Genomic DNA, 14,931 nt, shown 5'->3' on the forward strand with positions numbered 1-14,931 from the left:
TTTGTCTTAGAATCCTGTAGTGCGTTTTGACTGGGTATTCAAAACCACTTAATTTGAACGGGCTACAAAGCGCTCTTTTTCTAGGGCTACTTCGTCATCATTTAGCAATGATTTTTATTCACGGCCGCCAGCAACTAAAAGAACTTTACAGCTGCAGGCAACGTTACCAATGTTACAAAAGTGATCGAGCAGGCAGCTACCTGTTGTGGTATCGCAGTGACGCGTCGCTTCAATTCACTCAGTCGCTTGCATGCCTTGACGCGTCACACCCCTCTCACTCTGAGGTTGACAGCTGGTGTAATCGGCTCGTAGAGGTGTGTTCTAACCTTAAGACGCCACATCAGATTACTATAAAGACGCACATACGCGTAGCGAATAACAGAACGCTAAACATACCGAGCGGTGCATGCTATCGGCAGTCCGCAACGGGCCGATACTGGCGTCAAAAACACGCGTGCAGGCAGTGCACGATCACGTGCCACGTCGAATAATAAACAGGAAGTCGGGCAACCACCTTAACGAAAGCCCAAAACATAGTCACGCGCCTTGCTGGGCGGTATACAATTGCCACATTTACATTTAGGACTCCTACGCCCGCCCGCCATTCAGCAAATGCATCTATGCATACACCTCGGCGCTCGCGTCGCAACGCATACACTGTGAACACTGACGGACCAGCAGTTTGAAGATTCGATGTGGAATGCACTTTGCTGCCGCGGAAACAACCAGTGACTCGCGCAATGCCGAAGGGAAACGAACAGGACAGAGCTGACAGAGCCTCGTCTCTTCCGCTTCTTCTCGCCTTTGTGCTCGCTCGTTTATTTTCAAGGTCGCAAATTGCACGCACTCTTGCGCTACACTATGGGTCTCACCTGGAAACGAAGACTCTACGCATTCCATAACCGCTTTCTTCTCTTGCTTTGCGGCTGCTATGGTTGAAGTCGAACGTGTTGTAGAAACGAAGACTCGACGCATTCCAGTAACCGCTTTCTTCTCTCGCTTCGCGGTTGCTACGGTTGAAGCCGAACGTGTTTTCAATATGAAACGGCTCCATGCTTCTCGGCGTGGTCACTTTTCACAAAGTACGCGAACGGCTGCATTGCTGACACGCGGCGCAAGCTACGATAATCAGGAAATCCAAACGGAAGTTTGAAGGAACGATTTTGAACACAAACAGCACGCGAACAGCAGCAGCACGGCACGGCGCGGCGTAAGGCCTAGCCGGTTATCACTCCGTAATGCACCAAGGGAGAGGAGGGGAGGAGGAGGGTGTGCTGCGTCCTGCCACGTGACCTGGTAGCAGCGCGCTGGATTTGAACGCGTTGGGAAGCACGCTAAGCGCTGGCGCGTGGCTATTAGCGTCATGGTAAATATATACTGCGAACTGTTACAAAATTTAAGTTAGACTAAGGCGCTCCGCGCCTCCGTGCATCATTGCCGTGCAGTTTTCATGTCAATAGCAGGCGACAATGTTTCAGCTCCTTGCAGAACAACTTTACAAATTGTTTTCTTAGCTTTTCTCGTTTCTTTCTGGTCTTTTGCGGACCGGAATAACGAGCTTTCAGTGCATATTTTTTAGCACAGCACCAAGTTTCTCGTAAACCACATTTCGCCTTATGCTACAAAGATATGATCTGCAGAACAAGTCTGCTTTACTCAACTTAAAAAAAAAAGTTAATCTCAAAGGTGCTATTGTAGATTTCAACAAAATGTGTATTACTGCAAAATCTCATTAAATCGAACATCAAGGGACCATAGAAAGTTTAAATTATCAAATAAACCCCAACAAAACTGACAAGAACGATTTGTACCAGAGTATAGGTCGGAAGAGGGGACCGCCTCGGTTATTGCTGGCAGCCGGAATTCGTCTACCTATATTCTTTGCATTTTGAAGCGCATATGAGTTAAATTACATGCTTAATTGATATTCTATGCAGGATATATTTAGCTTGAACGCGGGAATGCAAGCTATTTGCCCACATTCGTCTGGCTTCATCAACGTGCTGAGTGGCAGCCCATATACTGAGCATATATATATATAAATATATATATATATATATATATATATATATATATATATATATATATATATATATATATATATATATATATTAGCAGACAAGTTAAAGGAAATGAGGGGCCCGTTTGACAAATTTATGAAGGGAGCCAACAGTCACCGAAACCAAGGTACATAGGGGAACGTTATTTTTTTTTTATGTGTTATGCTTATTAGTGGGATAATAATAATTAGATTAATAAATCGCTTAAAGAAAATTACTTATAAAGCAGCAGAAAAAACAACCATGCCGCCGGTGGGATCCGAACCCACGACCTCCGAATATCGCGTCCGGTGCTCTTACCAACTGAGCTACGGCGACGGCTGTCCAATCTGCTGCTCTCGTGGGTATTTATGTTTACTGGGTGTAAGCGAGCCTTGAGAGTGTTCACCAGCGCCACCCTCGACCATAGCGGCGGACGTAGCACGTCCTGTAATACCGCGAGCGTAACGTATGTACCTTGGTTTCGGTGACTGTTGGCTCCCTTCATAAATTTGTCAAACGGGCCCCTCATTTCCTTTAACTTGTCTGCTAATAGCTTAACGAGGGTCTCGGTTCTGGCAGTCTTGATGCCATAGGTAGCATAAGAGGGCTCTCGCACAGTTTCCGCCCTCGCCGTTAGATGACGTTCTACGTTACGCTCGCGGTATTACAGGACGTGCTACGTCCGCCGCTATGGTCGAGGGTGGCGCTGGTGAACACTCTCAAGGCTCGCTTACACCCAGTAAACATAAATACCCACGAGAGCAGCAGATTGGACAGCCGTCGCCGTAGCTCAGTTGGTAAGAGCACCGGACGCGATATTCGGAGGTCGTGGGTTCGGATCCCACCGGCGGCATGGTTGTTTTTTCTGCTGCTTTATAAGTAATTTTCTTTAAGCGATTTATTAATCTAATTATTATTATCCCACTAATAAGCATAACACATAAAAAAAAAATTAACGTTCCCCTATGTACCTTGGTTTCGGTGACTGTTGGCTCCCTTCATAAATATATATATATATATATATATATATATATATATATATATATATATATATATATATATATATATATGCCTGCACTTCACCCCTGCGCCCATGCTCCATCGCTGTGGTACCCATGCAGCCCTTTTACATGTAATGTAGGATATGCAGCCAGGCTAATGTAAGTGGAACTACATGTCCTTAGGTGTCACCGGTCAACGATCGGTAACATTACGCGTGATGTTTCTGCACTGCAAACTCCAGAATAATCGACGGAGGACTTACGAAGGCTACAGGCTGAAATATACTCCTGTTTCCACACACAGTGTCGTCAGAGTGATGCACGGCAAGCCCCCATCGCGGTTGCCCGCAATTCACCATCGTATAGCCCAGGTTCACGCACACACATTTTGCCACTGCATAGTCCACACATAGCCCTTTTCTACCAGATATGTAGGCGGGGAAGGTGTGGGAATGGCTGATATATGCCCATGCGCCGCCCACGTATTTTCTACGCAGTGCCTTTGTAGGCTGTAGGCGGGAATATTGTATGTTTACCCACACGCAGCTAGCCTCCTTGGATTCTTGAGGGTGCTGCAGGGGCCGCCTCTATTGGGTTTGCCCGCACTTCACCATCATGTAACCCCATATTTTATGCACACGAACTGCATACAGTCCATGCTTAGCCCTTTCATACCCTGGTTAGGATAAAGGAGGGGAAGATGCGGAAATGACAAACGTGCCCACGCCTAGACCATGCGGGAACAACGTATGCGTTGCTCAGGCAGCCCAAAGTGCATGCCTACAACGCTTCGCCGCTGAGCAGCTTAAAGTTTAGCCCATGTATTTTCCACACAGGACCCATGTAGGCCGAAAGCGGGAGTACTATCTCTCTGCCCACACAAAACCACCGTGGCTCCCTCAAGGCGCTGCACGGGCAGCCCCAAGAGGGGCCGCCCACACTGAACCATGATAGAGCCCACACTGTTGCCCGCGTGTATCTGTGGTGGCATGCATACAGACCATACTTAGCCCTTTCATGCCCTGTTTAGGATAGAGGCGGGGAAGATGCGGAAATGACAAATGTGCCCACGCCTAGCCCATGCGGGACCAACGTAGGCGTTGCTCAGACAGCCCAAACTGCATGCCTACAACGCTTCGCCGCTGTGCAGCCCAAAGTTTAGCCCCTGTGTTTTCCACACAGGACCCATGTAGGGCGAAGGCGGGAATACTATCTCTCTGCCCACACAAAACCACCGTGGCTCCCTCAAGGCGCTGCACGGGCAGCCCCAAGAGGGGCCGCCCACACTGAACCATGATAGAGCCCGCACTGTTGCCCGCGTGTATCTGTGGTGGCATGCATACAGCCCATACTTAGCCCTTTCATGCCCTGTTTAGGATAGAGGCGGAGAAGATGCGGAAATGACAAATGTGCCCACGCCTAGCCCATGCGGGACCAACGTAGGCGTTGCTCAGACAGCCCAAACTTCATGCCTACAATGCTTCGCCGCTGTGCAGCCCAAAGTTTAGCCCCTGTATTTTTCACACAGGACCCATGTAGGGCGAAGGCGGGAATACTATCTCTCTGCCCACACAAAACCACCGTGGCTCCCTCAAAGCGCTGCACGGGCAGCCCCAAGAGGGGTTGCCCATACTTCGCCATGATAGAGCCCGCACTGTTGTCCGCATGTATCTGTTGTGGGACCCAGGTGGGCTGGCCTCTCTTTTTAAGCCCATGCGTAGCGGACGAGGGGCCCACTCAGGCAGAAAATGGGCAGCCCAAAACTTTTTGCCAGCACTGAGCCCACAAGGGACCCATGTAGGTTTATTGTGGGCAGCCACCAGCCCTCATTGCCCATGTCGGACCCGCATGGGCCCGCCACCTTGTGCTACTGGGGTTGCGGAAAAAATGAATAACGAAAGGTGTCAGTATTAAACTTCTACTCTGGTTATTGCAGTGAATGTTTTGTTCTGGTGTTGCGTTTTGGTGAAGGAACTAAGTAGAGGTCAGAATCTATTTTTAGGGCACCGTTTAAGAGGAGAAAGATAAATTTAATGCGTGAGATTCGGGCACGGTTACTAATTGTGGAGATTTGCCTTGTTTAATAGTTTATTTGGGGAGTCGTTACGTTGATATTTGTTAAAAATAAACCTTACTGCTTTCCGCTGCAAGCTTTCTATCTTATTTATGCATTTCTGTGTGTGCGGAGACCAACACAGGATGTTGTACTCAAGCACAGGAAGGACGAGAGAACGGTATGCCAGTAGCTTGGTGTCGGGAGATGCAGATGGTATAGATCGCTTAAGAGATAAGAGGGCGGAAAGTGCTTTTGACGATATATATTCTACATGATTATCCCCTTTCAGGTCAGAGGCGATGACAACACCTGGGTATTTGTATTTTTGGACTGATTTTAAAGGTTTATTTTCGAATTCATACGAGACAACAAGCGGCTTCTTTTTCCTTGATACAAGTTGAGATCCTGTGTCGACTGCGCCAGTTGAGATCCTGTGTCGACTGCGCCAGTTGAGTTTCCCCTTCCGGTGGCGATGAGAGGAAAGTACTTGATGATGAAATCGGGGTTTCTTGATGACCCGGTGGTTCTACTCGCAAACATTCACATTACTCAAGGAAAGGAGAAGGTTAACTATTTATTTACAACATAGGTAAAAAAACGAGAAGAAACAAAGCAAGGAGAAAACTATTTACATGACTAAATCGTGGATCAGACGAATTCAGCCCCCGCTCAACCCAGAGCGCTTGGTTTTAAACCCTCTGTCTCCGCCCTTAGCGGGGACAGCAACCAATAAGATAACAAACGGCCCATCTCGCCAATCAGTGGTCAGGGAAAGGAAAATAAGGATTTCCGCCAACTAATCACAGATTGGGGAAAGAGTGCTGATTAAACATTTGGGAAAGGAGAGGTTGCAATCAAATAGACAAACAGCACAAACGCGACCACCCTCTCCCACGGCACCCACGGCCCAGCCGTTACCACTTTCTTTCTCACACGCGACAAAACGATCCCTAAAGTGTTTACTGAATACACCGCACGAGACGAACACAGTCGTTAAGGGAATAGTGGGTTTCCGGTCACTCGGCTAATACTCAGCCGTATCTCGTGCACCCCCGAAACCTCGTCAGCCCCTCAACAACCACATGTCGACAGCTGTACATGGTTAGCGTTTTTCCCGGCGGGTCATCCCCATGACGGCGCGGCGTAAACGAGGACGGGACGGGACGGGCCCCATTGTTCGGGACTTATGACCCCACTGGAGCGGCCTGCGGACACAATATCAACGAGTTCGCGGAAAGGTCAGCGAACTCCACACCTCCCAACCAAGAATGTCACGCGGACACTTGCTGTCAGTGTGACATAAAAGTCCGGCCACAAGGTTCCAAGCAGCACTGCGCACACACATACACAGCCTCAATTCGTTCCGTGCACACAAGGTTAGGACACCAATCTGCACATTTCAGAATCCACCATGTCAGATCGGTGCAGCAAATTGGCAGAAATTACTTCTAGCCGCCTACATCTCGAAAAAGAAGTTCATGTTTCTTTTTGGCTTTGTCAACAAGAGTGGACCAATATTTCAAATTGTCCGGCACAGCGCCGGTTGCAAAGGCTGCCGCCGCTTTCGGATTTGCATTGTCAGCTTGCTCAAAATCGACAGAGCTCACCAGCTCCCTGAACTCTACAAAGATTGCTGCTGTCATCGCGTCTGCATTCTCCTGTTCTCTAAATCTCGCACTAAAGTTAGTTCTGAGATCTGCTACTTCGCCTGCAGCTTCACATCGGGTTTCAGGTGAGGCTAGCTCTTTGCAGAGCTTGCAGTCGATGTTATCATGAAGAAAAACCATCTCGTCAAGCATTATTGCCCCGCAGTTACCTTAACCAGCTTGGTTCCGCACTTCTGGTATTGAGGTATCATGCTTCATGTTTCGACTTACAGGGATGAATGCAGTTTCCGGATCTCCGAGTTCCCTACCTGCTGTGAAACTCTTTGCAGCTGTCGCTGTTAACTCCCAATCTGCTGCAGAGACAGTTGCAGCTTCCGAATCTGCTTGAAGCTCTACTGAAGCCTCAGGTTTGTCACTAACGGATTCGCGCGGAATTTTGAAATGCTCTTTGACATCAGCTTTCTCATTTTCTTCCTGCAGCTGCACCTTTTCTGGCTGCTCTAGCAGCGCGGGCGTCTCAATTGTTATCAACTTCCCTACACCTGCAGCTACATCTGCTGTCACTGCGCACAGTGTCAGCTCCAGCTTGCTAACCAACTCATTTTTGGCAGCTAGCTTACCATCACCTGCAAGGAGTGTGCCCACTATCAGATCCTGATTTACATCTTCCTCGCGCGTTCCCGCTGCCTCAGAGCTAGCGCCGACCTGCTCTTGGGCAACGCTGAGCGCTTGTTTACGAGAAGTACACTCCTGCCCCTCTTTGGTCTGCTCTATATGTGCTCGCTCTGACAGCGAATGCTTCACAGGTGTGACTAACGCCCCTATGCCTTCAGCGATCTGTTCTGGCACGGCACACAACGTTAGATCAGCTTGTGCTCTTTGGAGAGCCCACACTGCCATTTTGTAATTTCGGTGCCTGAATCCACACAGGCTTCAGAATTTTGACCTTCGGATTCCAAGTTGCGGCATTCCAGATCGTCTACCCTATCTGGTTGACTGACCTTATCAACAGCCATCTCCGACTGGGAACTTGGTTTATCAGGCGCCAATACCTCCACCTGAGCTACTAGCTCGCACACCTCTCTCCTCACCGCGGGAATATCTTGTTCTTGCTTTTTCGAACACTCAATCATTGAATGCCCAAATTTCATGCAGTTAAAACATTGAACTGCTGCGAATAAGGCCTCGCTATCGACTTTCGTCCCCTGCCTTAATTTCATCTGCATTTGTGCCAATTTTCCCGTTTCCAGCTCAATTTGCAGTTTCAAATTTTCAATTTCACTTAGCTGTTCAGCCTCCTCCTGCTCAATGCATCGCATCCTGCCCTCCTGATCATACCGTACAGCAGCCATCTCCGTTTTCCGCGCTATCGTTTCTAGCACATAAGCACTACACCGACATGGTGAATTCGGAGAAAGCAGAAAGGTCTCCTACCTTACTGTTTGCTCTCTGCCCCGGTGATCTCGTCGTCCTCCGTGATGACGACAGGCTCCTCGATGAGGACGACTTGAGCTCTGGGTCTCTCAGCAGCTCGCTGACTTCTGCCTCGTTTGACTGGCTTCACTTGGTCGCCTGGTTACTTTTCAGCAGCTCGCTGACTCGAACCCGTTCGATGTGGACGCCTGGTTCTTTTCAGCAGCTCGCTGACTCGAACTCTCGATGGCTTGTTGTTGCCCGGCTCCTTCAGGTCCTAGCTCACTTGAGCCTCCGACGTCCTCTCGAACTCGACCCGTGATCCTGAAGCTTTCGACGTCAGTCTTGCGACGCAGCTTCACGTTTTCTCCTTTAGGACAAACAGCTTGTCCACCGACTTGTTCTTCTCACCTTCCGTCCAATGCCTTGAGTAAAAAGAAGTTGCGATCCTGTGTCGACTGCGCCAGTTGAGATCCTGTGTCGACTGCGCCAGTTGAGATCCTGTGTCGACTGCGCCAGCTGAGTTTCCCCTTCCGGTGGCGATGAGAGGAAACTACTTGATGATGAAATCGGGGTTTCTTGATGACCCGGTGGTTCTACTCGCAAATATTCACATTACTCAAGGAAAAGAGAAGGTTAACTATTTATTTACAACATAGGTAAAAAAACGAGAAGAAACAAAGCAAGGAGAAAACTATTTACATGACTAAATCGTGGATCAGACGAATTCAACCCCCGCTCAACCCAGAGCGCTTGGTTTTAAACCCTCTGTCTCCGCCCTTAGCGGGGACAGCAACCAATAAGATAACAAACGGCCCATCTCGCCAATCAGTGGTCAGGGAAAGGAAAATAAGGATTTCCGCCAACTAATCACAGATTGGGGAAAGAGTGCTGATTAAACATTTGGGAAAGGAGAGGTTGCAATCAAATAGACAAACAGCACAAACGCGACCACCCTCTCCCACGGCACCCACGGCCCAGCCGTTACCACTTTCTTTCTCACACGCGACAAAACGATCCCTAAAGTGTTTACTGAATACACCGCACGAGACGAACACAGTCGTTAAGGGAATAGTGGGTTTCCGGTCACTCGGCTAATACTCAGCCGTATCTCGTGCACCCCCGAAACCTCGTCAGCCCCTCAACAACCACATGTCGACAGCTGTACATGGTTAGCGTTTTTCCCGGCGGGTCATCCCCATGACGGCGCGGCGTAAACGAGGACGGGACGGGACGGGCCCCTTTGTTCGGGACTTATGACCCCACTGGAGCGGCCTGCGGACACAATATCAACGAGTTCGCGGAAAGGTCAGCGAACTCCACACCTCCCAACCAAGAATGTCACGCGGACACTTGCTGTCAGTGTGACATAAAAGTCCGGCCACAAGGTTCCAAGCAGCACTGCGCACACACATACACAGCCTCAATTCGTTCCGTGCACACAAGGTTAGGACACCAATCTGCACATTTCAGAATCCACCATGTCAGATCGGTGCAGCAAATTGGCAGAAATTACTTCTAGCCGCCTACATCTCGAAAAAGAAGTTCATGTTTCTTTTTGGCTTTGTCAACAAGAGTGGACCAATATTTCAAATTGTCCGGCACAGCGCCGGTTGCAAAGGCTGCCGCCGCTTTCGGATTTGCATTGTCAGCTTGCTCAAAATCGACAGAGCTCACCAGCTCCCTGAACTCTACAAAGATTGCTGCTGTCATCGCGTCTGCATTCTCCCGTTCTCTGAATCTCGCACTAAAGTTAGTTCTCAGATCTGCTACTTGGCATGCAGCTTCACATCGGTTTTCAGGTGAGGCTAGCTCTTTGCAGAGCTTGCAGTCGATGTTCTCATGAAGAAAAACCATCTCCTCAAGCATTATTGCCCCACAGTTACCTTGACCAGCTTGGTTCCGCACTTCTGGTATTGAGGTATCATGCTTCATGTTTCGACTTACAGGGATGAATGCAGTTTCCGGATCTCCGAGTTCCCTACCTGCTGTGAAACTCTTTGCAGCTGTCGCTGTTAACTCCCAATCTGCTGCAGAGACAGTTGCAGGTTTCGAATCTGCTTGAAACTCTACTGAAGCCTCAGGTTTGTCACTAACGGATTCGCGCGGAATTTTGAAATGCTCTTTGACATCAGCTTTCTCATTTTCTTCCTGCAGCTGTACCTTTTCTGGCTGCTCTAGCAGCGCGGGCGTCTCAATTGTTATCAACTTCCCTACACCTGCAGCTACATCTGCTGTCACTGCGCACAGTGTCAGCTCCAGCTTGCTAACCAGCTCATTTTTGGCAGCTAGCTTACCATCACCTGCAAGGAGTGTGCCCGCTATCAGATCCTGATTTACATCTTCCTCGCGCGTTCCCGCTGCCTCAGAGCTAGCGTCGACGTGCTCTTGGGCAATGCTGAACGCTTGTTCACGAGAAGTACACTCCTGCCCCTCTTTGGTCTGCTCTATATGTGCTCGCTCTGACAGCGAATGCTTCACAGGTGTGAGTAACGCCCCTATGCCTTCAGCGATCTGTTCTGGCACGGCACACAACGTTAGATCAGCTTGTGCTCTTTGGAGAGCCCACACTGCCATTTTGTAATTTCGGTCCCTGAATCCACACAGGCTTCAGAATTTTGACCTTCGGATTCCAAGTTGCGGCATGCCAGATCGTCTACCCTATCTGGTTGACTGACCTTATCAACAGCCATCTTCGACTGGGAACTTGATTTATCAGGCGCCGGTACCTCCACCTGAGCTACTAGCTCGCACACCTCTCTCCTCACCGCGGGAATATCTTGTTCTTGCTTTTTCGAACACTCAATCATCGAATGCCCAAATTTCATGCAGTTAAAACATTGAACTGCTGCGAATAAGGCCTCGCTATCGACTTTCGTCCCCTGCCTTAATTTCATCTGCATTTGTGCCAATTTTCTCGTTTCCAGCTCAATTTGCAGTTTCAAATTTTCAATTTCACTTAGCTGTTCAGCCTCCTCCTGCTCAATGCATCGCATCCTGCCCTCCTGATCATACCGTACAGCAGCCATCTCCGTTTTCCGCGCTATCGTTTCTAGCACATAAGCACTACACCGACATGGTGAATTCGGAGAAAGCAGAAAGGTCTCCTACCTTACTGTTTTCTCTCTGCCACGGTGATCTCGTCGTCCTCCGTGATGACGACAGGCTCCTCGATGAGGACGACTTGAGCTCTGGGTCTCTCAGCAGCTCGCTGACTTCTGCCTCGTTTGACTGGCTTGACTTGGTCGCCTGGTTACTTTTCAGCAGCTCGCTGACTCGAACCCGTTCGATGTGGACGCCTGGTTCTTTTCAGCAGCTCGCTGACTCGAACCCTCGATGGCTTGTTGTTGCCCGGCTCCTTCAGCTCCTAGCTGACCTGAGCCTCCGACGTCCTCTCGAACTCGACCCGTGATCCTGAAACTTTCGACGTCAGTCTTGCTACGCAGCTTCACGTTTTCTCCTTTAGGACAAACAGCTTGTCCACCGACTTGTTCTTCTCACCTTCCGTCCAATGCCTTGAGTAGAAAGAAGTTGCGATCCTGTGTCGACTGCGCCAGTTGAGATCCTGTGTCGACTGCGCCAGTTGAGTTTCCCCTTCCGGTGGCGATGAGAGGAAACTACTTGATGATGAAATCGGGGTTTCTTGATGACCCGGTGGTTCTACTCGCTAACATTCACATCACTCAAGGAAAAGAGAAGGTTAACTATTTATTTACAACATAGGTAAAAAAACGAGAAGAAACAAAGCAAGGAGAAAACTATTTACATGACTAAATCGTGGATCAGACGAATTCAGCCCCCGCTCAACCCAGAGCGCTCGGTTTTAAACCCTCTGTCTCCGCCCTTAGCGGGGACAGCAACCAATAAGATAACAAACGGCCCATCTCACCAATCAGTGGTCAGGGAAAGGAAAATAAGGATTTCCGCCAACTAATCACAGATTGAGGAAAGAGTGCTGATTAAACATTTGGGAAAGGAGAAGTTGCAATCAAATAGACAAACAGCACAAAGGCGACCACCCTCTCCCACGGCACCCACGGCCCAGCCGTTACCACTTTCTTTCGCACACGCGACAAAACGATCCCTAAAGTGTTTACTGAATACACCGCACGAGACGAACACAGTCGTTAAGAGAATAGTGGGTTTCCGGTCACTCGGCTAATACTCAGCCGTATCTCGTGCACCCGCGAAACCTCGTCAGCCCCTCAACAACCACATGTCGACAGCTGTACATGGTTAGCGTTTTTCCCGGCGGGTCATCCCCGTGACGGCGCGGCGTAAACGAGGACGGGACGGGACGGGCCCCTTTGTTGGGGACTTCCGACCCCACTGGAGCGGCCTGCGGACACAATATCAACGAGTTCGCGGAAAGGTCAGCGAACTCCACAATACAGTCATGCACACTGATTTCTCGAGATTCAGGGTCATCTGCCACTCTCGACACCATTTTGCAATTCGACCAACTGCATTGTTTAATGTGACTTGATCATCGTGTGACTCAATTTTTTTATAAATAATGCACTCATCTGCGAACATTCGGACTGTTGCGTTGAGATTGAACGCTAGATCGTTTAAGTAGAAACAGTATGGGTGCTAATACCGTTCCTTGAGGTACGCCACACATTACTTTGACATGGTGCGATGTGTGGCCGTCATATTGCACATACTGGTAGCGGTCTGAAAGATAATTTTGTATCCAACTTGGTATTTTATTACAGCCAAGGAAGTGTTGAAGTTTAAACATCAATTTTGGGTGGGATACACGATCGAACGCTTTCGAGAAATATAAAAATAAGACAACTTGGCGGCGTTTGTCCAGTACGGATGCGAGATCGTGGATCGTTTCTAGCAGTTGAGTTGTAGTTGATAGCCCTTTCCTAAAGCCAGGCTGGTTAGGACTCAGTAGATTATTTTCAAGAAATTTTATGATGTGCTTAAGAATGATATGTTCAAATACCTTGGATGCAACGCACGTGAGGGAAACAGGGCGATAGTTAGACACATTTGTAGTGTCTCCAGATTTATGAACAGGAACAACCTTAGCGATTTTCCAATCTTTCGGGACTTCTGCATTTTCTAGGGATTTGTTATAAACAAGAAGCAAATATTTCGATGCCCACTCTGCGTATCTTTTGAGGAACTCATTCGGAATATTATCTGGGCAAGTAGATTTCTTCTCGTCAAGATTAAGTAAAAAAGCAAAAATTCCTGATTCGTTTAGTGTTAGTTCGGGGAGGTCTAGGCTACAGTCACTTATTTGAGAATCTACGTGAGGCACAGAATTGTCATCAAGCGTGAAAACCGATTGAAAATACAAATTGAAGTCATTAGCTATCTTTAATGCCTCATGCGGAGGTACATGGCTTTGTTTGTGTTTCGAGAGTTCAGATATCCAAAATTTTTGGGGAGCGGTTTTGATAAAGTTGCTAAGACTAACATTTGTATATTTGTGTTTTGAAGTCCTAATTGCTCGCTTTAGATCATTTGTGAGTTTGCGAATGTGTTCAGTGTGTGTTGTTGATGGTTTCCGTCGTTTAAGTTTCCTCAGCCGTGAGAGCTTGCGCTTCATAAGTATAATGTCTCAAGTTGTCCAAGGATTAAACTTGTTTACAGTTTTTACACTTGTGGGAACATAAAGTGAGTACAATGTTCCACATTGTGCTTAAACGTCAACCATAGGTCGTCACATGATACCGACGGATCGGCGTAGATTGTTGCAAACTCTGAATAAAAGTGATCAAAGGCATAAGAACGCCAACATCATTAGCATTTTTCCAGTCGTATACTCGTGTTATTTTTTCGCGCGTGCTGGAGCAATTAAGGAGAACGAACAAATGATTGCCCGGTGGTCAGATATACCGTAGAGTATCTCATATGAAGGAGCATCCTAAGCGAAACAATTTTTTATAAAAGTTAAATCAAGAACACTGTGGCTGGTTTCTGTAACACGGGTAGGTTCCTGCACAATTTGTTTGAGGACGAAAGCAAATGCGACGTCAAGAAGCGCGTCGGCACTGGTTTGCTCAGTGAATCCTCTATCCAGATCTTTCCACGCTATGCCTGGGAGATTAAAATCTGCTGTACGAATAATTTTTTACATTGGTTTAGGTGACGCTGCATGTATTCTGATAAAGACTCAATGATATCTGCACTTTTGGTGGACGATACATTGTGCCAACGCAAATCGGAGCTTCATTTACAAGTATCTTACACCAAAGTGCCTCAGCGCCATCGACGTCCGGCAAGGGCGTAGTATATATATATCCTCCCTAATCAAAAAATGACGCCACCGCCGCGAGAAGGCCTGTCTTTGCGCAAAATAAGATAGCCCGCTGGGAAGATATCGTTAGATATGTGCGAGGGCAGCCACGTTTCAGTGATGGTTAAAACATCTGGACAGTATTCAAGAATAAATGTTTCTAGCTCTACTAATTTATTTACGATACTCGTAGCATTTAAATTTGCTATGACTAGTCGTCTGAATCGTTCCTTTCTTGGTCGCTGCTCTGATCGAGTGTTTTTTGATACTGCTACTTTTTGTTCTTTCGTAGCATCCCACGAGAACAGTTGGCCATTAATCCTAATCTTGTCGTACACTAGAAAAACTTTATCGTGCTTGCATAGAAAAGGAACCAGCGAAAATAGACGCAAGACAAGAGCAAAGGAGGCACACACCACAACGCTGGACTTACAACTGATTTATTGCGATGAAAAATCGCTCATTTTAAAGGAATTTCCTGCCTGCGCACCCACCCTACAGACAATACACTTCGCGCACCACATGATGACATGCCTACTATAACGATAAAAAC

At 47.9% G+C, this 14,931-nt stretch overlaps 1 protein-coding gene across 2 annotated transcripts in view; it reads right to left on the reverse strand.

Moving 5' to 3' along the window:
* The window catches only part of LOC144102125 (uncharacterized), a 39,793-nt gene extending 38,583 nt beyond the window's left edge, over window positions 1-1,210 (reverse strand). The window contains exon 1 of one of the 2 annotated variants that reach the window (XM_077635422.1): window positions 873-1,203. The gene's annotated coding sequence lies outside the window, so the exon portion shown is untranslated. Of the gene's footprint in view, window positions 1-872 lie in introns of both variants that reach the window. The other variant, XM_077635420.1, reaches the window with a different exon arrangement.
* Between the last annotated feature and the right edge of the window lie 13,721 nt (window positions 1,211-14,931).

The sequence above is a fragment of the Amblyomma americanum genome, chromosome 8 (assembly GCF_052857255.1).
Source record: "Amblyomma americanum isolate KBUSLIRL-KWMA chromosome 8, ASM5285725v1, whole genome shotgun sequence".
Lineage (NCBI taxonomy): Eukaryota > Metazoa > Arthropoda > Arachnida > Ixodida > Ixodidae > Amblyomma > Amblyomma americanum.